The sequence below is a fragment of the Muntiacus reevesi genome, chromosome 11 (assembly GCF_963930625.1).
Source record: "Muntiacus reevesi chromosome 11, mMunRee1.1, whole genome shotgun sequence".
Lineage (NCBI taxonomy): Eukaryota > Metazoa > Chordata > Mammalia > Artiodactyla > Cervidae > Muntiacus > Muntiacus reevesi.
The window spans coordinates 64,068,181-64,090,629 of NC_089259.1; the positions used below are offsets into that span (position 1 = coordinate 64,068,181).

A 22,449-nucleotide genomic window follows, 5' to 3' on the forward strand; every position below is an offset into this window, starting at 1 on the left:
CCTTTTTTTCTGTCCTGGCAGTCCACATGCATTCAACTTACAAATGTATCCTTTCCCTGACTCCTCTGATGCTATTAGAACTTCGCTGTCCTAGTATATTAGAGTGTTCATTCATTTGTAATAAGACGGTCAAAACTGATATGAATTTTAATGCTGTTCATATGAATATTATTAAACATGTTGATTATAGTCTTTCTGTGCCTTAATGCTGACTTGTATCGGTTTGTTGTTCTGTTGTTTGTTTCTTTTTAACCATGCTAATTGTTTACAATTCAAAATAGAAGGGTTTTGAAAAAGAAAAATCACAGATTGTCATATAAGAACATGAAGAAAAAAGGAGATATTTTTGCACAAAAACCAAGGAAATAATGAATCAAGGATTAAAATGAGTTTTAAAAAATGTAACCCTAACCAAGTATTAAAAAAGAAAAGAAAAAAAAGGATCTGGAACTTCCTTGGTGGTCCAGTGGCTAAGACTCTTAGCTCCCAGTGCAGGGGACCTGGGTTTGATCCCTGACGGGGGATCCCACATGCAGCAACTAAAATCTGGTGCAGCCAAATAAATCAACAGAAAGATGACCTTAAAAAAAAAGGATGAATTAAAGGGATATCAGACCTGAAAATCTGAAGACATGTGAGGGCCAGCTTGTTTGGACCGATGAAAGCTCAGGGCAGTCTCCCTCCAGTGCCTTGGGTATCTCACTTCTGCTGAGAGCGGCTGAGTTGTCGTTGGGCTCAAGTGCTCTCAGGCAACTCCTGGCACATCTAATAGGACAAGGACAGACACTTTCAGTCTTCTATTCACCCCAAGAGGTGATTTGTCATCCTGTAGGCTCCTAATTACTTGGCATTAGCATATTCATATTTCTGTGTTTGGTTTTAATTAAGATGTTTCTTCCCTAAATCAGAAGCAACATAAGAATGTAAATAAGATGTCTCTCACATTTTGATTGCCTATAATAGTATATCCTCTTTTTTCTTATAATACATACAGTGGTCTGTTGAATTAAAATAAATGAGGACTCCTAGCTTCTGGTGGGTGGGATATTAGTTCTACTTTTAAAAAGCGACACCCAGAGCAGAGCAGATAGCAGAGCTCTGTGTATGACGGTTATGTGTAGGGATCCAATAGTTTGGGTTATTCAGTTTTCAGCTGCCTCTTAAAAAGTGAGCCAGAGAAAACTTGATGTCTGCTTTTCAGGACTAGACCACATTTTCATTCCATTATTTTTATAATAATACATGATAGTAAATAATTCTAAAGAGCCTGAGTTTATTGCTGCATTTTGCTTTCTGTCAGAGAAAAAGACAGAGAGATGACTATCTGGGCCTCATTGTAGGATCAGTTAATGAATTTTCAATTCCCATTTCATTTATGCTTTATTATTTAAATTTATACAAGCTTGTGCTGTCATTCCCAAGTGATGTGTGGTTTTTTGCAATTTGCCGAGATGAGAAATGCCCATCCCATCTCAATCTATCAATCATCTATCTACCTATCTATCTATATATCTCCATGTGTGCTTATTTCACTTATATATGTGTGATGTTTCTTTTGATTTGCAGCAAAACTAGTTGGAGAGCACCTAAACCTGTTGCTAGCATACTTGATGTTACTTTAAGGATATAAAACACTATATCTTGATGCTAATGCTTTGTGACACAGAATAGAAAAGGAATCCATTGCCGAAAATATCAACATTCTTTCTCCTTTCTGCTTCAGCCTGCCTCTCTCTGCATTGTTGCCTACCCTGCTCCCTCTCCAAGACTGCCTGTGGGAGCCTCTATGACCTGCAGAGAGTCAGTCCCCTGGGAGTGCAGTGGAGTGAATGAAAAAGTCCAGAGCCAGTTCAAAGAAGCCTTACAAAATATGAACCCTTAATGGTTTGTTTTCTCCCTGAGCAATTAGGGAGCTATAAGAAAGGCAAAGAATGGACAGCTTTGGAGAAGGCGAGGATGGGATGTTCTGAGAGAATAGCATTGAAACAAGTATACTGTCAAGGGTGAAACAGATCACCAACCCAGGTTGGATGCATGAGACAAGTGCTCAGGGCTGGTGCACTGGGAAGACCCAGAGCGATGGGATGGAGAGGGAGGCGGGAGGGGGGATCGGAAAGGGGAACACATGTAAATCCATAGCTGATTCATGTCAATGTATGGCAAAAATCACTACAATATTGTAAAGTAATTAGCCTCCAACTAATAAAAATAAATGAAAAAAAAAAAAAAAGGAATGGGCAGCTTTGGCATTTGCTCAAAGTATTTTATGTTAAAAAATAAGTAGCAACAGAGTTCCTAATCAGATGACCTTAACATTGAGAGTCTGTCCTGGGTTATCCTGGTAGGCTCAATGTTTAATCACAAGGGTCCTCAAGAGTGGAAGAGGGAGGTTGAAGAAGAGGCCAGAAGATGCTGCGTGAGAAAGAATTCACCAGTTATTCTTGGCTTTCAAGATGCAGGAAGAGGCCAAGAACCCAGGACTGCAAGCAGCCTCTAAAAACTGAAAAAGGTAGTGAAACAGATTCCTCACTAAACCCTTCAGAAAGGAATGAAGCCTTTCTGACACCTTGATCTTAACCCAGTAAGACCCCTGCTGGACTTTTGCGCTCCAAAACTGTTAGATGATAAATCTGTGTTGTTTAATGACACTAAAAAAATAAACAGCCAAGGTTTTGTATATCCACAAAGAACATCAGAACTTACCACTTTAAATAAGGAAAGGACATATTCAATGGATTTATTTTCCACTTTTAGCAGTTCCTAATACAGAATTTTTTTAAATGGTCTGCAAATATAACTGAAATAGCAATGTATATGAACTCCATACATATTAGTATGTGGATATATATATACTTGTATACACATGTGTATATTCCATTTCTTCTTTTCTACTTAGTCCAATCTCTACCCTCCGGTGAAGGTCAACTTATATCTCACCCTTCAATATGCGCTTTTTTGCTTATTCTGGTCTACAAAGTAAACTTCCTGGACTCAACTGACTTTTTTCTTATAACCTCAAATACTTCATAATGTAGCCAAAGAAGAAACTTCTTGTCTACATCATTTATTTAAAGCATAGCTAAAATCACCCTGCATTTTTATTTTCTAAATACTGCTGACTCCCTAACCATGTTATAAGTACTCTAAGAACACGCACCAATAATTCTTTCCTTAATTTTAAATGCAAATGGTCAGTATAGTGCCCTAAAAGCAGTTATAGTTGATAATGACATAATGGTGATGAGAACTTGGAAAGACCTCTTCTGTAAGCTTTAAAATAGCTTGAATACATTGATAAAGACAAAATAATGGTGTTAGTAGGAAATGCCCAAAATGTACCTGTATTGAAACTACAGAAAAATGTATGGTAGTCCTAGGGCAGCCTTCACCAAGAGAGCTTTGTAGGGTTATAGAAATGTTCTCTCTCTGTACTTCACAATATAGTAGCTACTAGCCACCTGACTATCAATCAAGTGCAACCATTGTCACTGAAGAACCAAATTTCTATGCTTATTAACAGAAGTTTAAATTAAATGGCCACCTGTGGCTACCATATTGGATAGCATGAAGACACTTTTAGGTTGGCAGATCATTCTCCTAGTTCTCAGGGCTAGGGTAATAAAGGAATATGGTCATTTTCATCTCACCTTAATGGTTTTGTTCCTGCAGCAATTAATTCATAACAGTAGGACAGTGGTACCCAAAGAGTATCCTGTAATTCAGATCTGTCAATGAACTGCTGTTTACTGATCCATGAAAAATTCAGTACAGAAGTTGAGAGTAAGCGTGTAGAAATGACTATAGCCCCTTGGCATTGATGTGACATCCAGCTGTGGAGTGATTGGCCTCGTCTCATTGAATGGGACATAGAGTACTCCGGGTGTTTGCAAAGGCAACACAGCCTTGAGCGCCATCTGGCACCAGTACAGGCAGGTGCAGTAAGACCACATATTATACTGGCCTGTGAAGGAGTAGGAATATTTACAAAGCTATCCTGTCACAGAACAGCTACAAATAGTTTTGAGAAGCCCCGGTGTAGCAGGCCAGGAATCAGAGGCCAGGAGACTAATCTATTCACCATAAACTGGCTAAATTATATTCACTAGAGCTCTCCGAAAGATGTCTCAAAAACAGAAGCACTCTTAGAAATTATAGACTCCAACCCCCAACTGACAAATGAAAAGAAAACAAACACATTCTAGGAAGAATGTGACATACCTCAACACTTACATCAGAGCTTGAAGAACGCCCATCCTGGCTCTCAGGCAAGCTTTATTCCGATTATGCCAAATGGATCTGGGCCAAGAGACATCTTCTAATTTCCTAGCACAATAAATGGAAGTCTAAGAACATGACTACAACACATCTGTAAAATCTACTTTGCAGTTGGCGTGTGCCTGTACCAACTGAGGTTTTCCTCCCCTCTTTAATGTATTGTTGCCAAAGTGAATTTTTAAAACCAGAACTAACAAAGAATCCACAGGGATCTGTGCGTATGAAAAAAACAAATCAGTGAGACTAACCCTTATACTAAAGTTTTAGATTTTGAATAAGCTACTGATTAATTTCTTTGTTTTCCTGAGCCATAAAAGGATGCTTTAACTTTTAATTTTTCCCTTGACTTGTTCCTAGATAGTGGGAAAATGATAATGGGATGCTGTGGTTTATGGATTCCTAAAAGAAGCCCAGTAAGAAAAGAGTCCAGCAAAACAATATTCCTTTCATAAGAAATGGGGCAGCCGTTTGTGTGCATACTGGACAGTGTTGATGCTGCCTCCAGATCCCCTGTGCCAGCTTCCAGACCCACAGCCACACCTTTCTCTTAGAGACTGCCCCCATCACAGGAGCCATCTGGCTTGAGAAGTTTCACTTCTTTCCCTTCCTTTTCCTCTAGGAGGTGAGGGCAATCTGTCACCAAGGAGGAACTGACAGACAGTCGGTCAGCGCTTCTTATCTCACAGTCTCTAGGTGTTTGGAGTGGAAATCGACCCAATAGCTGTCCCTTGACTCAAGGCAGAATTTACCCTCTAGGGCAGCTCAGTCTCCAGAGCTCTCTGTAGGATCAGGCTGATACCAGCCTCTGGCTGGAAGCACACCACTGCTGGCTCCATCCTCATCCTGCCTCTCACTTACAGATTCCTTTTGAGTGTATATCCCCCATACACCTCTGGTACATGAATCCTTGTCTCAGGCTCTGCTTCTCGGCAATGTGACCAACAACAGAGTGTAACTAACTAAAAACTTTTGAATAGCTACTAATGTGTTACCTCAAATGTTTTGTGCTTTGGCTTGATTTGAATTCAGAGTAACGTTTAATTATCATCTTCTTAAAACAGAAAGGAGCTGTCTGAACTTTCAGACCCTTTGGAAATCTCTTGAAAAGTCTTCTCTGCATTTTGGACTCTTTATTATCTTTGACCATTGATTTCAGAGCAAAACTTCTGCTCTTTTCCAGGGCAGCTAGCTCTATTCCTGTGTTGTGTTAATTGCTCTATATGAGAACACTGGAAAAGTTTCTCTGCAAGAACATATCTCGAGTACATGACTATTTTCTTATGCAAATAAAAAATACCCCATCTTTTAAAATTGATGAATATTTCAGCTATGTTCTTTAGTGGGACAATTAATCATCCAAAAGTTTGTCCTTGTAGGGGGAGCAGGAGAAGCTGGCTTCATTAATTTGTGATAAATAAAAATTTGTTTAAAATAACAAACAGGAAAATTTAATTTTCCATTTTATATTCAAATCATGTCAGTGGCATAGGAAATGGAATTTATTAGGGGAAATGCTATAGCTATTTGCATAATTTTCTGGTGCTGAAACATGAGAAAAATCTGGCTGCTTATTACTCTGGCTCAGTTTAGCTTCGCTTTCAGATGTTCATTCACCCACCTAAGCCTTTTTCCTTCCTCAGTCTCTGTTGTGCTCATATAAAATATGCACTTAAGCTCATGTAAAAATGATGCATTCTTTCATTTTCTACAAACCTTTTCACACCCTCCTGTGTTTGTTAATCAGTTGTCAGTCATCTCTTCTTGTGATGGTATGGGAGCCATTAAAATCCCAATTGCTGTCTTCAACAGTGTTTTATTTTTCTTTATTTTATTTATCCACGTGATCTAGCTTCTTACTAATCATTCAAGAAATATCTGATGAATGATGTCTTCCTTTTCTTCTATTTCCTCTTAAAATCATAGTAGTACTGCAGAATTCCTTTCAAAGTTGGAGAACTCCAAAAAAAAGTTCCATGGAAGGATGTACTTTGGGTGAACACAACCAAGCTAGAAATTTTCTGTGATCTTAAACAAAAGCAAATCATTGCTAATCATTTCTAACTTTGATCATGTGCTGATGGGGGCCCATGATTTGCTACAGTTCAACCAGAGCAAGACTTTCCCATACAACTATGAAATATACATTCTTGTGCATGATTAAATAAATATTTATTGTTAGCCAATGGGATTCAAAACTGCACTCCCTGTATTCAAAGCAATCAAATTCTAAAGGAGAAGACAAATGTAGAAAAAGCAATCCTAATACAGAGTGATTAGAACCAGATGTTTGGACAAGAGTCTGGAAGCAGGGAGAGGTGGGGAAAACTTGCCAGTCTGCTGTTTGGGAGAGAGTTAGGGGGAGGTCAGGGAAGAATTTTAGACAATATACCTTGTAAATTTTAATCAAAAGGGTTGGTTGTAAAGGTATTAACACTAAATTATTTAATTTGCTTATTGATCATTACTTAGGTAGTTCTTTTTTTCTTTGGATCAAAAATCAACCTGGCCCTTCTGTGCTAAAAGCTTTCATTTCTCTCATAACTTCTTTCCTTCCACAGTCACCAACTTAGTAAGGATTAGGTGTGTCTACTAGTGACAGGAAATCCAAAATAACAATGGCTTATATAAGATGGAGCAGATTTTCCCAGCTGTTGGATTGTAAAATACACTGTTGATCAAACTCTATAAAACTGGCTTTTCCTTCAGCAACACCTCCTCTGCCATATGGTGTTGACATGAATTTATACAAAGACAGCCCCGCTGTTTCTATGGCCTGCCTGCAACCCTCCTTCTCATGGCTCTACTCAAAAGACTTTTGGACATACTCTTCAGAATTTTTTATACTTACGTTTGGGAAATCTAATTCTTAATGAGAATAAAGAGATCTATGTCACTTCTGGAGGCTCCCCTTCTATGGTATGGATCTGGAAGGTATACATTCTATGTTGGGTTGCTATTTCAGCTATTTGAAGAAGTAAAATGTGCCTTTGTCTATCTTTGACCTGAATCCATGAGAAAATAAAAATATATTTAATAGGGAATGTTTCTGTAGTAGTCGATGGTCAGGAAATTTTTAATAAATATCATTCACACGAAAGAAAAATTTATGCAAAATCTGAACCCCAGGAATGTACATGTTTTTAGTAAATACTAATTGCCTGTGCAGAAATCAAAAGTCTACTTTGGGAAATACTGGGTGCATCAAATGTAGGTGTTTATCTCCTGATGATCAAATTGTTTTGAATATATAATTGAGGCTAAGTGTTTCATTAATTGGTCAACTGAATAATACCAACTTACAGATATGTGGGCAAATAGCAGACCTAAAACAAAATACTTACTAAATTTCTAGTTTAGTTAGTGGCAAAGGCATTTACAGCCTTTTTACATTATAAAAGCCTGTGTAACTGTTAAGACGACCCCTGAAAGAAAGAGACAGAAAGACGGAAAGCAGAGAGAATTATTCAAGCCTTCAGTATTGAACATCTCTCTGTCTGTGAATACTATTACTCGGTATATAGTTTGTGTGTAACATCACTAACAGGGAAAATTGTTCTCAAGAGTTCTGGGCTGATTAGAAATCCAGACAGTAACTGGTTCTTTGCCTCATGTAAACTAGAACACCAGTATGGGGAATAAAGAGCAAATGAAACTTTTCCTGAAATCACACACCTGATTTTTCACGTGCTGTGCTTCGTCGCTCCGTTGAGTCTGACTCTTTGCGACCCCATGGACTGTAGTCAGCCAGGCTCCTCTGTCCAGGAGGATTCTCCAAGCAAGAACACTGGAGGGGGTTGCCATGCCCTCCTCCAGGGGATCTTCTCAACCCAGGGATCGAAATCGAGCCCAGGTCTCCCACAATGCAGGCAGATTCTTTACTGTCTTATGTTTTTCCGTAAGAGAAAAAAAAAAAAAAAGAAGAAAGGCGCAAAATTATTTAGTTGGAATTTGAAGGGCAATTGCTCTTTTTATTTTTCCTGTACTAAAAAATTATCATAAGACACTGTCTATTTTTTCAAGCACTGGGGCCTCCTGCAGCTTAGAATTGTGCTGGCCTCCTCTGGTTCCCAGGATTCTGATTGATCTCAGCTGTCTTGTTTTGATTCAGTAGCTCCCAGAATAATCCCAAATGTACATCATCACAGGGCTATGAAGCGACATAATTATTGAAGAGGTGGGTGCTATTTTTCTTTCTGTACATGTTTTGACATTATTCTGGGCATTATTTGATGCGTGAAGTAGGCTTTACATAAGTAATAAAAAAAGCTGTTTTGCTTTTATTGTCACTTGGTTTTTAATCCCTATAATAAAACAATACCACAGAATGAATGCTCCAAAACTGAAACAAAGATAAAAGAGTAAAATGGGATCTCGAAAAGCCAAAAATGCATTCATTTTACATAATGTGATCATTAAGTAAATTTTGTGAAAATTTCTTTTTACAACAAAGAAATAGATTCAAATTTATTGTAGCACTTTCCGTAGATGGCACATAAAGATACTTGTGTCAAAAATGAGATATTTGTGTAGATAAATGAAGACTCTGAGCAGAGAAATTAAACATGTAGTTTTAATTTTTATTAAAGAACCCTCAACTATGGTTTCACTGAAACTAGATAAATATTGCAACATAGAGAGGGAAAGATCTTGTTTAATTGCATCTGTTAGGTTGGTCAAAAAGTTCATTTCATTTTTTCCATAGCATTGTATGGAAAAACTAGAACATGGGCAAACTAAAAGGCATACCTAAACTCTAGTTCTACAAGTTAAAGCAAAAACTAAAAATATTTTTTTTCTTTAAATCATTAGCTGCATGTGTATTTTTTTAAATGAGGCAAGGGGCAATATCTTGATAAGTATCTCTGACTCTATTTGTGTAATTAGATATAAGCCTAAAGATGGCATCTCCAATTGAATAACATTTCTTGCCTTCAAATAACAGGAAAATCAAAGTAACTGTGACTGAATCCAAATAAAATCTATTTTCTTATCCAAATAAAGCCCAGCTGTTACCAGCACAGAGTTGACACCATAATTCTATAATCAATAAGAACAGCCCAAGCTCTGCCATCTCCACACGTGGCTACTTAAGGGTCCAAGAGATTGATTGAACTCTTTAAAGGAGATTAAACCACCACATCTCCTTTCCAGCTAGGAGGAAAAAAATCTCAAAGAGTGTCATTTGTTTTCCTCTTTTTTATGCAAGGCAAGCAAGTCAATGGAGTTTTTTAGTCTCATTAGTCATCTTTTAATTTTATTTTATTACTACCAGATAGACAACAGATCCTTGTAGGGTAAAGGCATGAATTGATCTCCTACTCAAACCAGTTTCACTTTGAAGAGCAAAGCAGGGACGTCCCAGGTAGTCCAGTGGTTGAAACTTGGGCTTCCAATGCAGGGGTGCCCGTTCAATCCTTGGTCTGGGAGCTAAGATCTATGTGCCTGGCTGCAAAAAAAAAACAAACAAAAACATATCACAGAAACAGGATTGTAACAAATTCAATAAAGGCTTTAAAATGAGCCACATCAAAAAATAAGAAATTTTACATGAAACAAATTTGAATGTAGCATGACATCATTTAGGCTTCCCACATAGCACTAGTGGTAAAGAACCCACCTGCCAATGCAGGAGACGTAAGAGACTCGGGTTCAATCCCTGGGTCAGAAAGATCCCCTGGAGGAGGAAATGGCAACCCACTCCAGTATTCTTGCCTGGAGAACCCCATAGTTAGAGGAACCTGGCGGGCTACAGTCCATAGGGTCTCAGAGTCAGACACAACTGAAGTGACTTAGCATACATGAAAGTGGCATCATTTTAACATCAGTTTTTTCTTTTATTTTTTTGTTGTTTATGTGGGGGTTTTTTTTGTAATTTATGTCATTTACACCTAGAGTTTCCTAAACAAAACTTAGTTTTGTTTTATTGAGTGGTTCTGTTTCATCAGAGCTACCTGCAAATAAAGACATGCTTGAGTAGCAAAGTTACTTATGTATTCATTATTTTAGTTTTCGTTTAGTGACATCTGAATTTGAAGCTCACTCATAAACATTAAATTCTGTGATATTACAGATAGTTCATCACCGAATATATTTTCAGGGCTAATGAAGGATGTAACAAAAGTTAAGTATCATATTACAATTTTATGGGAAAATTTATTGGGAACAAAGATCAAGTAGGGTCAGTGGAACCCTTAGGGTAAGTAGGTAGAAGATAAGAAATGAAAAACAAAACTGTAGAAAAATAAAGACTTGGGTAACTTTGGAATAACATGAATTCAAGTGTATTTCAAAATATGACAGACAACAGGAAAGTGATGACTGTATATTACAAACTATTCTCAGCTTGTTTAGCAACCGTTATACTTTAAATATTTTTCTTTTAATTATATTATTAGAATCCATCAGTTGTAAAGACATATATAGAAGACATATAGACATATATTAGAAACCACTAGTTGTAGAGACATATAGACATATATATATATGTAAAGAATAAAACATTTATTATTCACTGTTCTGTCTCCCAGGGAAAAAATGCTAGCTATTTTTGAAATTTTGTTATGTGTTTTCTTAGTATTTAACATGCATTTATAATGGTGTATATTTTTGAACTGGGTTAATTTTTTACACGCTGTGCTACAAATCATCTACTGTTTTGCAAATTATCTGTTTTCGATCAACTTGAGAAAATGCTTGAAAAATAGTACTCAGTTGTGCTGTAAAGCATGACTTGAACGGTTGCACAATATTTTTGTCATGTGTCCATTGCACAATTTGTGGTGGTGGTGTTCAGTTGCTCAACCATGCCTGACTCCTTGTGACCCCATGGACTGCAGTGCCCCACGCCTTCCTGTCCCTCAACATCTCCCGGACTTTGCCCAAGTTCATCTTCGTTGAGTCGGTGATGCTATCCAACCATCTCACCCAAAATTTAATTAGTCCCGTATTGAAAAATCTGTTGGCTGTGGTGTTTACTGTGCACATATGGTAGCAGACCAACCTCTGTTCCAATCCTGATGACATCTTTACTTTAAAAACAAACAAACAAAAACTATGGATCACATTTAATCTTTGGTTTCCTCACTTGTGAAGTGGGACTAATATTAGGACCTACCTCATGAGTATATGCTAAGGATCAAAAGCAGTCCCTAGTAAAGACTTATAGCTATGAGAAAGTTTTATCAGACTTTGGATGATCTCTAATTTTCTGTTATCATAAATTCCTGTTGACCCAGAACACAGCTGGATGAGCTGTAAATTGTCATTGTAGTCAAACACACATACATATTTCACTCCTTCATTCAAGCAACCTTTATTGATCAAGTACCATTTTCCAGGTTCTCTTATATTTCATAATGAGCCTCTTTATCATATGCCTGATTAGAACCACTTGTCATTGTTGAGATTAAAATTTTTAACTGCAATTATTATATAAAGTTAATTCTTCAAGTAAACGATACTTCAAATATCTGGCAGAGATTCTATGAAAAGAGGAGTCTTGAAAATGTAAAAGTGACTTTAAATCTGACCAGTCCTATGAAAATATTCTTTCCACAGGGATTGCCCAGTATTCAAATTCCTGTTTGATCGTTCATCAGAAGGGTGTCACTTTCCTGTGTGTAGGGGCAAAAAGCAGTGGAGTAAAAGTGTCATGTTCAACATTGTTTCTTCACAACCAAAATGCTTTGGAGCTTAAATATTCAGCAGTTCCTCTTTACTCTTCTTGATCTCTGTTGGAAAGCCTTGTCAAGATAAAGGAGTCAATGGTGGTACATTTTTTCCCATTATTATTATTATTTTGCATTTGAAGAGAAGTTATTTACAAAATTTGCAAAGATCTGACCAGATCTCAAGAGGTAGAATGTTTAAGAATGAATAAAATGACCTCAGAGTGGATGTACCCCTCTCATCCACAATGGGTCCAAACCTCCCCCTGCCTCTCATCCTGCTCCTTTCCAAGCCCCTCCCATTTGGCAGAAGGGTCTTCCTGACTCTCAGTTGCTTCCTGATTGTCTTCTGAGGGTCCCCATCCACTCCATTTTTCTGTTACTTACTGATTCTAAAATCTAACTTGGGTTCAGATCCCTGAGTTCCTGTCAGAAACACTGAATCAGAAACATCTGTGTGGGGGGCTTGAGAATTGTTATTTTAAAAAAAAGTTTTCTAAGTGATTCTAATGCAGTCTGAAGACTAGCATTTGGAAACTCTTGCTGTATGGTCGGGTTCTATGAATCTTCCCACCCCCTTTCATCCTCTGCTCCCCAAATGACCTGGGTTCTGCCTCCCTCCATCTTAGTTCAGTTCAGTTCAGTTCAGTTGCTTAGTTGTGTCCGACTCTGTGACCCCATGAATTGCAGCATGCCAGGCCTCCCTGTCCATCACCAACTCCCAGAGTTTACTCAAACTCATGTACATTGAGTCAGTGATGCCAGCCAGCCATCTCATGCTCTGTCGTCCCCTTCTCCTCCTGCCCCCAGTCGCTCCCAGCATCAGGGTCTTTTCTAATGAGTCAACTCTTCACATGAGGTGGCCAAAGTATTGGAGTTTCAGCTTCAGCATCAGTCCTTCCAATGAACACACAGGACTGATCTCCTTTAGGATGGACTGGTTGGATCTCCTTGCAGTCCAAGGGACTCTCAAGAGTCTTCTCCAATACCACAGTTCAAAAGCATCAATTCTTCTGCACTCAGCATTCTTCACAGTCCAACTCTCACATCCATAAATGACCACTAGAAAAACCATAGCCTTGACTAGACAGACTTTTGTTGGCAAAGTAATGTCTCTGCTTTTTAATATACTACCTAGGTTGGTCATAACTTTCCTTCCAAGGAGTAAGCGTATTTTAATTTCACGGCTTCAGTCACTATCTGCAGTGATGTTAGAGCCCCCCAAAAATAAAGTCTGACACTGTTTCCACTGTCTCTCCATCTATTTCCCATGAGGTGATGGGACCAGATGCCATGATCTTAGTTTTCTGAATGTTGAGCTTTAAGCCAACTGTTTCACTCTCCTCTTTCTCTTTCATCAAGAGGCTTTTTAGTTCCTCTTCACTTTCTGCCATAAGGGTGGTGTCATTTGCATATCTGAGGTTATTGATATTTCTCCCGGCAATCTTGATTCCAGCTTGTGCTTCTTCCAGCCCAGTTTCTCATGATGTACTCTAGATAGAAGTTAAATAAGCAGGGTGACAGTATACAGCCTTGACATACTCCTTTTCCTATTTGGAACCAGTCTGTTGCTCCATGTCCAGTTTTAACTGTTGCTTTCCTGACCTGCATACAGGTTTCTCAAGATGCAGGACAGGTGGTCTGGTATGCCCATCTCTTGAAGAATTTTCCATAGTTTACTGTGATTCACACAGTCAAAGACTTTGGCATTGTCAGTAAAGCAAAAATAGATATTTTTCTGGAACTCTCTTGCTTTTTCGATGATCCAGCAGATATTGGCAGTTTGATCTCTGGTTCCTCTAAAACCAGCTTGAACATCTGGAAGTTCACAGTTCACATATTGCTGAAGCCTGGCTTGGAGAATTTTGAGCATTACTTTACTAGCGTGTGAGATGAGTGCAACTGTGCAGTAGTTTGAGCATTTTTTGGCATTGCCTTTCTTTGGAATTGGAATGAAAACTGACCTTTTCCAGTCCTGTGGCCACTGCTGCATTTTCCAAATTTGCTGACATATTGAGTGCAGCACTTTCACAGCATCATCTTTCAGGATTTGAAATAGCTCAACTGGAATTCCATCACCTCCACTAGCTTTGTTCATAGTGATGGTCTCTAAGGCCCACTTGACTTCACATTCCAGGATGTCTAGCTCTAGGTGACTGATCACACCATTGTGATTATCTGGATCCTGAAGATCTTTTTTGTACAGTTCCTCTGTGTATTCTTGCCACCTCGTATTAATATCTTGTGCTTCTGTTAGATCCATACCATTTCTGTCCTTTATCAAGCCCATCTTAGCATGAAATGTTCTCTTGGTATCTCTAATTTTCTTGAAGAGATCTCTAGTCTTTCCCATTCTGTTGTTTTCCTCCATTTCTTTGCATTGATCGCTAAGGAAGGCTTTCTTATCTCTCCTTGCTATTCTTTGGAATTCTGCATTCAAATGGGAATATCTTTCGTTTTCCCCTCCATGTCATCTATTGCTATCTCCAGCCCCTTTGCATGCCACATGCCAGCTTTAGTAACAACAAATGACATTTAGCAAGTGTCCTTTTGTGTTAGGCCTTCTACTATATAAAAGTACTAAATCAATTAATATATTCAATGCATAACATTAAATGATACATTTGTTGTTCAGTTACAAAGTGGTGAGCAACTCTTTGTGATCCCTTGGGCTGCAACATGCCAGGCTTCCCTATCCTCTACTATCTCCTGGAGTTTGATTAAATCCATGTCCATTGAGTGGGTAATGCTATCTAACCATCTTATCCTCTGCTGCCCTCTTCTTTCGCCTTCAGTCTTTTCCATAATCAGGGTCTTTTCCAATGAATCAGCACTTTGCATCAGGTGGCCAAAGTATTGGAGCTTCAACTTCAGCATCAGTCCTTCCAATGAATATTCAGGGTTGATTCCCTTAAGATTGCCCAGTTTGATCTCTGTGCAGTCCAAGGGACTTTCAGGAGTCCCTTAAATATCATTTATATATATGTATGTGTGTGTATATATATATATATATATATATATATATATATATATGTGTGTGTGTGTATATAATGTTAAAACCATGTCTGACACATAGAAAGCATATAATGAATGTTAATGAATCACATCTATAATTAAATATCATAGATCATGCCATGTACTATTATTTTTTTTCAGATTTATCAAGATATAGATGACATATGTTGCGTTGGCCAAAAAGTTTGTTTGGGTTTTTCCATAACATCTTACAGAGAAACTCCAGCAAACATTTTGGCCAGCCCAATAACATTGTATAAGTTAAGGTGTATAACATGATGGTTTGCTACACATGTGTGCTGTGAAATGAGTACCAATAAGCTTAGTTATCACATTGAGCACCTCATATAATTACTATTTGTGTGTGTGGTGAGAATATTTAAGATTTATTCTCTTAGAAACTTTCAAGTTTATGTTAATACAATATTGTCAGTCAGTATTATGAATTATTGTTGCTTTTCTGTACATTAGATCCCCAGGACTTATTCATCTTTTAACTGGAAGTCTGTACCCTTTGACCACATCTCCTCATTTCTCCCATCCCCTAGTCTGAGACAACCATCAGTGTATTCTCTGTTTCTATGAGTTCATCTTTTTTAGATTCCACAAATAAGTGAGACCATACAACATCTGTCTTGCCCTGACTTATCTCACTTAGAATAATGCTCTCAAGGTTTGCTCATGTTGTCACAAATGGCAAGACTTCCTTCCTTTTTTTTAAACTGAATAGTATTTTATCGTGTATATGTATATATCACACTTTATTCTTTCATCCATTGATAGACACTTAGGCTGTTTTCATTATCACTTGGCTGTTGTGAATAATGCTGCAGTGAACCTGGGAGATGCAGCTATCTCCTTGAAATAGTGATTTCATTTCCTTCAGATATATTCCCCAAAGTAGGATTGCTAGACTGTTTGATAATTCTGTTTTTTGATAGACTGTTTGATAATTCTATTTTTTATTTTTTGACAAATCTCCATACTGTTTTCAGTAGTGGTGGTATCACTTTACATTCCTACCACAGTGTCCAAAGTTGTTGGGTACTGTGGTAGGAATGTAACAACATCCTTGCCAGCCTTTGTTATCTCTTGCCTTTTTTATCATGACATGCATTTCTGTTGTCCTATCTAGTCTTAATCAGCTAAACTATAATAGAAGACTAAGAGTTACTAGGAAACAACTTGGGCAAACATTTTATTCTTTAAAAAAGAAATGTAGGATGGCATGTATTAATTTATTGTTATAGCAACCCTGTGACGTAGATACCACTATTTTTCCCATTTTACAGAATAGGAAGCAGAGGTCCTGTTCACAGAAATAGAAAACAGTAACCCAATTATGAACATTTGTAATTCCTTGAATATGCCATGATTTCTAACGTGGTGAATAAGGTGAGAGAATTCACGTGCTATATTCTCCAACCCTAACTCCCTGACAATTACTTTCCGATATAGTCCCATTCACACGTCACTTTTGTCATTGCCTGTTTTACCCACTGCTTTTGCCAACTAGATTTTAAATTTCTTGAGAGCAGAGATTGTGTTTTCTTGAAAAATGCATGGACAAGACCTCTACTAAGTATGATACAGGGCTTTTTAAAGAAACAAAATACAAGCACACCTTGTTTTATTGTGTTTCACTTTTTTGTGCTTGGTGGATATTGCATTTTTTAAAAATTGAAAGTTGATGGCAACTCTGACTCAAGCAAATCTATCACTACCATTTTCCCAACAGCATTTGCTCACTGCATGTCTGTCAAATTTTGGTAATTTTTGCCATACTTCAAAATTTTTCATTATTATTATATTTATTTTGATGATTTGTAATCAGTGCTCTTTAGGTGCTGCTAATGTGATTGTTTGGGATGCCACAAACTACACCCATAATGATAAATATGTGTGTTCTGACCACTCCACCAACCAACCATTTCCTCATCTCTCTCCTTTTCTTGGGCCTCCCTAATCTCTGAGACACAGCAACGTTGGAATTAGCTCAGTTAATAACCCCACAATAGTCTCTAAGTGTTCAAGTGAGAGGTAGAATCACATATCTCTCACGTTAAAGCAAAAGCTAGAAATTATTAAGCTTAGTGAGGAAAGCATGCGAAAGACCTAAGCTAGACCTCTTGCATCAGTTAGCCAAGTCATGGATGCAAACAAAAAATCTTTGAAAGAAATTAAAAGTGCTTCTCCAGTGAGCACAAGAATGATAGGATAGCAAAACAGATTTATTGCTGATATGCAGAAAGTTTGAATGGTCTGTATAGAAGATCAAACCAGTCACAACATTCCCTTAAGCCAAAGCTTAATCCAGAGGAAGCCCCTAACTCTCTTTAGGTCTGTGAAGCCTGAGAAAAGTGAGAAAGATACAGAAGAAAACTTTGACGCTGACAGAAGTTGATTCTTGACATTTAAGAAAAGAAGTCACCTCCATAATATAAAAGTGCAAGGTGAAGCAGCAGGTGCCGATGTAGAAACTGCAATAAGTTGTCCAGAAGATCTAGCCAAGATAGCTAATGAGGGTGGCTACACTAAACAACATATTTTCAATGTCAATGAAACATTGGAAGAATGTATTGGAAGAAGATTCTAAATAGGGCTTCATAGCTAGAGAAGAGAAGTCAATACCTGGCTTCAAAGCTTCAAAGGACAGGCTGACTCTCTTTTTAGGGACTAAGGAAGCTGATGATTTTAAGTTGGATCTAGTGCTCACTAATTTTTTTTAAAAAAGCCAAGAGTTGTTAAGAATTTTGTTAAATCTACTCTGTCTGTGCTCTATAAATGGAACGACAAAGCCTGGGTGACAGCACATCTGTCCACAACATGGTTTACTGAATACTTTAAGCCCAATGTTGAGACTTACTGCTCAAGAGAAAAGATTCTTTTCAAAATATTACTGCTCATTGACGATCTACATCTGGTCACCCAAGAGCTCTGAGGGAGTTGTACAAGGAGACTTATGTTGTTTTCATGCCTGCAAATACAACATCTATTCTGTAGCCCGTGGATTAAGGAGTCATTTTGACTTTCAAGTCTCATTATTTAAGAAACACACTTCATAAGCCTTTAAGTGCCAGAAACAGTGATTCCTCTAATGGATCTGGGCAAAGTCAATTAAAAACATTCTTAAAAGAATTCACCGTTCGAGATGCCATTAAGAACATTCTTGATTCATGGAAGGAGGCCAAAATAGCAACGTTATCAGGACTGCAGAAGAAGTTGATTCCAACTTTGATGGATTTGAGACTTCAGTGGAAGAAGTTATGCAGATGTAGTGGAAATAGCAACAGAGCTAGAATTAGAAGTGGTGCCTGAAGATGTGACTGAACTGCTATCATCTCATGATCAGACTTCTTATGGGTGAGCAAAGTAAGTGGTTTCTTGAGATGGATCTACTCCTGGTGAAGATGCTGTAATGATTGTTGAAATGACCAGAAAGGACTTAGAGCACTACATAAAATTATTTGATAAAGCAGCAGCAGAGTCTGAGGCAATGGAAGGATTGCCTTCAATTTTGAAGGAAGTTCTGTTGTAGGTAAAATGCTATCAAACTGCATTGTATGCTTCAGAAAAATCATGTATGAAAAGAAGTCAATCAATGGGGCAAATATCATTGTTGTCAAATTTTAAGAAATTGCCACAGCCACCCCGAGCCTTCAGCACCCACAATCCTCATCCACCTGCAGCCGTAAACACTGAAGCAAGACCCTCGACCAGCAAAATGATTGCAACTTGCTGAAGGGTCAAATAATGCTTAGTGTTTTCTAGCACAAAGTAATTTTAAATGAAAGGTATGTACATTGTTCTTCTAGACATGTTAATGCACACTTAGTAGATTACAGTTAGTGTAACCATAACTTTTACATGCACTGAGAAACCAAAGAAATTTTGTGACTCATTTAATTGTGACATTCACTTTATTGTGGTGGTCTGGAACCTGTAATATCTTTGATGTATGCCTGCCCTCTGATAGCTGCTGCACATCTAGTGGTAACTAGTGGAATCTTATACTTAGAACCTGAGAAAGAATTCATCTCTAGAGCAAGAATAGCAAAAGAGGTTCATTTCTCCATGCAGTCAATTGTATTCTTTTGGAAATGGCTTCCCAGGTGGCTCAAGTGGTAAAGAATCCCCCTGCTAGTGCAGGAGACCCAGGATTTGCTGGATCCATCCCTGGGTGGGGAAGATCCCCTGGAGTAGGAAATGGTAACCTACTCCAGTATTCTTGCCTAGAGAATTCCATGGACGGAGGAGCCTGGTAGCCTTTAGTCCAAAGGGTCGCAAAGAGTCAGACACGACTGAGCACCCTTGCATGTGGTAGCTTTCTAGAACACAGTGTTGAGAAGGATTCTGAGATTAAGTCTGGGCTTGGAGCCAAAGAACCATCACCCACATTACCTGTGGTCTCGGGAGAGAGTGTGGGGATATGTATGCACTGCATTTCCCATCCTTCTGTGGTCAGACTTTGAAAATCAGTAAGAACAGTTGACTGGCTTTTAAATGGCTTTAGACAGAGTGACAAAGTGGTGCCCATTAGATTGAATGATTGATTTTTCTTTAGGCTATTTTTGTGAGGAAGTGGTTGAATCAGAATAAAGATTACAGATTTTTTGTTGTTGAGTTTTTGCATATGTTTGGTGCCATTCCTAAGTGACATGCAATTTGAAGAATGTTAAATACAAAGGGTCAGTTTTCCACACAACTGATCTTTAAATATTTTCTCTGTTTACTATATATAAGCAAATGATGCAGGGGAAAATGGTATAAGCAAATGTGAACCACAGCTTTGAAAGATGCACTCATGTGCACACACGTGAACACACATAGGAAATGACCATTGTTTATCTCATGACATTGTAAATGTTCATCTTCAAACATCACAGAAAATTCTTTGATACTGTCACAGATAAAATATAATAATTGTCCTATTGCCTACTGAATTCCAGGGCCATTTTATTAATTAAGGATAGATTTGAATTATGTTATTTAGGATCAAAGCAAAATGTCTAACCTAATGATACTGAAAGAGTAGTAATGTCAGCCTCTTTATAGAATTTATTTTCTTCTTAGCATTTATCTTCATAAACCATGATATTTGATATTTCCATAGGAGCAAAGGAAGGAAGGAGCTATTGATGCAACACTGTGACTTGCAAGATTTGCATGTGTGTGAATTAAACCATGCCCTTACAAACACATCTAGGATAATAGTTCATAAGGATAAAATGTAGAGTTGGGAGGAAAACATAGGATTTGAAATTTTGTGTAATGTCAGAGTAGGCAGTACTTACACATCTTTCCTAAGTGGAGATGTGGCCTTTATTGCCAATATCTTGTTACTGTAGAAACTGTAAATATATGACAACTCAATATTTCACTGATGTTTTAAAAGCTCATTGCTTCATTGATTTTCTTTCTTCCTTAGTAAAATCAGAATGGACACAGTAAGACAGAAAGTTGAGGACATTAATATGAACATCTCAGCTAAGTATTCCTGAAAACTCACTGTAGTACAGTGGGACCTTCCAGATCATGTACTGCATTATTTGTTTTACTCTTATAAGAACTACATAATGAAATTATTATTATAACATGTTTTTATGTTAATCTCCCAGTTAATTTAGGAAATATTACTTAGGAAGAAGAAATACCTACATCCCATATATCACATTTTTCTACTGTTCTCTCTAGAAATAGTAACTTTAGCAATACAGATTTTATCTCTTATCAGGTCATGATACTTTATCCCCTAATCTTTTTGTCTAATTAAACTATGGTTGATTTACAATATTGTGTTAGTTTCAAGTGTACAGCCTCAGATTCTTTTCCATCATAGCTTATTACAAGATACTGAATATAGTTCCATGTGCTATGGAGCAAATCCTTGTTGTTTATCCCCTGTATCTTTAACCATTAATAAAATACTATGCCAGTCTTTTTTCTTCTACATCATATGCCTTCCATTTGCAACTAGGCATTCAATAGAAATTATTTTATATTTTTTAAAAGGTTTTTTCCAATTGTGTATCAACAATTTTTCCCTCATTTTGAATCCCAAGCACATTTTAGTTTCTACTTACACTTAATTTATAAGACAACCCATGAAATATCTTCATGTAATTCTACAGTGATAGATTTTAAGGAATGCTTCCAAGGGTATAGTGTAATTGCAAAGATATCAAACTCTACCTATCAGAGCACTTTTCAACACAGTGGAAGTGGTAAAGGAAAAGAAGAAGTCATGGCTGAAGCATACTTTTGAGTTCTATCACTTGAGATTGCTTGAATAAATCATCATTATACATCACGTATGGGATAATGGATGCCTTGGTGTGTATAGTGATATAACATCACTCTATCAACATTAAGTTTTAGAATTGACATGTATTTTAATTTTATAAACCTGAATATTTAAAAAAATATTTTCTCTATACAGGCAACCTAGAGCTAGTTTTGTACATTTTGTACATGTATATATATGTAGTATACAGACAAACATATAGATACATAAGTATATTTACACAGTATATGTAGACACATCTATAGGGTATTTAAACATATATTCCACACATATATACTTGTATAGTTCATATAATAATTTATATAGTATATGTATATACATTTATAGTTTATATATATATGTGCATATACATATATGTGTATTTTTAATTTTTAAATTTTTAGTTGTTATAGATCCTGTATTAGATCAATAAACTTCATTTTGTAAGTTTTGTTCTGATGTAGCACGTGTTTAAGGTTAACAGTAATTATTAAAACTAGAATCCACTATGCAACCATATAAAGTGTGAGGGAATCTGCTTTTTCAATGAAATAGAAGGAGTCTTTTTTTCCCTTCATTTGAAAGTATAGCTTTTCTGATTAGATCAATTTAATTATTTACTTTTTCTGTAAAGGTCATGTTTTTATAAATGTTTTTCTCTAGCTTTATTGAGGTATACTTGGCAAAATCATAAATATTTGCAATATAAAATGTGATGATTTGATAAACATTCTATGTATATTTCAAAAATTGTATATAATATGTTATCTTTGTGCTATCCTCATCAAAGCAATTAGAGAGAGAAGTGTGTTTGCCTATTTGACAGCCTAGCAGCGAATATTATTCTTGCTTTTATTTTTAACCTGTGGTTATACTCAAGGTTAATTCAAGGTATCAGGAAGGTGTGACTGCAACAAGATTTAGTGATCACAGGGGCAATTAATGCAAGATCAGCTGCCTGGATATCGATTCTCATATCATGGCATCTTGGCAAAATGAAGTCATTATTTCATCAGACTTTTAGTTATACTAATAAATGATTCTCAAAATAGACTGTCCTTAGCTTTGATGTTGGCAGTTCTATCATTGCTTGTGAACTTAAAAGGATAGTGAATAAGAAATTTAGGCAAGTGGTAGAATCATTATAGATACATAAGAAAAGCATATGTGCTAAGCTTCTCTTCCTATACAAGAGAGACAGAGAGTTTC

At 37.1% G+C, this 22,449-nt stretch overlaps 1 protein-coding gene and 1 long non-coding RNA gene across 3 annotated transcripts in view; one reads left to right on the forward strand and one right to left on the reverse strand.

The window, feature by feature from the left end:
* LOC136144402 (uncharacterized) overlaps positions 1–4,287 on the reverse strand; it is a 40,678-nt gene extending 36,391 nt beyond the window's left edge. The window contains exons 1-2 of the long non-coding RNA XR_010658537.1: positions 4,231–4,287; positions 617–765 (exon numbers count right to left, since the gene is read on the reverse strand). This is a non-coding gene — a long non-coding RNA (uncharacterized lncRNA). The remainder of the gene's footprint in view (positions 1–616; positions 766–4,230) is intronic.
* GPC6 (glypican 6) overlaps positions 1–22,449 on the forward strand; it is a 1,181,547-nt gene that overhangs the window by 747,088 nt on the left and 412,010 nt on the right. The window lies entirely within an intron of this gene.